Source organism: Salmo salar, chromosome ssa01 (genome assembly GCF_905237065.1).
Source record: "Salmo salar chromosome ssa01, Ssal_v3.1, whole genome shotgun sequence".
NCBI lineage: Eukaryota > Metazoa > Chordata > Actinopteri > Salmoniformes > Salmonidae > Salmo > Salmo salar.
In genome coordinates, this window is record NC_059442.1 from 154,192,126 (window position 1) to 154,193,168 (window position 1,043).

A 1,043-nucleotide genomic window follows, 5' to 3' on the forward strand; every position below is an offset into this window, starting at 1 on the left:
TTCCTCGCGCAGTTTGAATTATTGATCGTCATGGAGCCACAAAGGGGCAGTTAAAGAGCCCCACGGGGCTCTACAGTAGAACCACAGGTTGCAGACTCCTGGTTATGGTAACAGCGCATGTGTCTGTCAGGATCAGGCTGTTGTGTGTGTCTTTGTTTGTGTGTGTGCTTGACTGACCATAAGACCACATCATGGGTCTTACTAAGAATAATACTGAGAGGTCATGTCTTTTCATGAGTTCATTCTGCTTCAGATGAGAGAGAGAGATTACTTCATTACTCCCTGGATATACATTACCTCGTGTTGATAGCTCCCTGGATATACATTACCTCGTGTTGATAGCTCCCTGGATATACACTACCTCGTGTTGATAGCTCCCTGGATATACATTACCTCGTGTTGATAGCTCCCTGGATATACATTACCTCGTGTTGATAGCTCCCTGGATATACATTACCTCGTGTTGATAGCTCCCTGGATATACATTACCTCGTGTTGATAGCTCCCTAGATATACATTACCTCGTGTTGATAGCTCCCTGGATATACATTGCCTCGTGTTGATAACTCCCTGTATGTGGATAAGTGATGCAGAATAGAGGATTATTACTCTTCATATGCACTAGCTGCTTGCCTGTCGGTCACATTAAATACACAGTAGGAAAACACAAGTATTTTATAATACTAATCTGCCACACATCATTACCGGTATGTGTCATAATTGTGTTATAATAAAGTATGTCTAACATCAAACATCACAAAGCACAATGTAACCCATTAAAAATAGACCTCATTTTAAGCATCTTTAAAAACATTTTCTTTATCTCACAGTGGGTTCCCAACCATTCCAGAAAACTTCAAAGGCCATTTCCCTTTCAAATTATTATTATTATTGTTGCAACAATAAATTATAGTGATTCATTCTATGTGATCAAACTTTCAGAGAGACTGATGGGGATTGGTGGTGGTCATGTTTTCTCAGTACCATCTGTGGAGCCTCCTGGGTCAAGTAGAATCAATGTTCTCTTCCTGTAGATTAAAGAA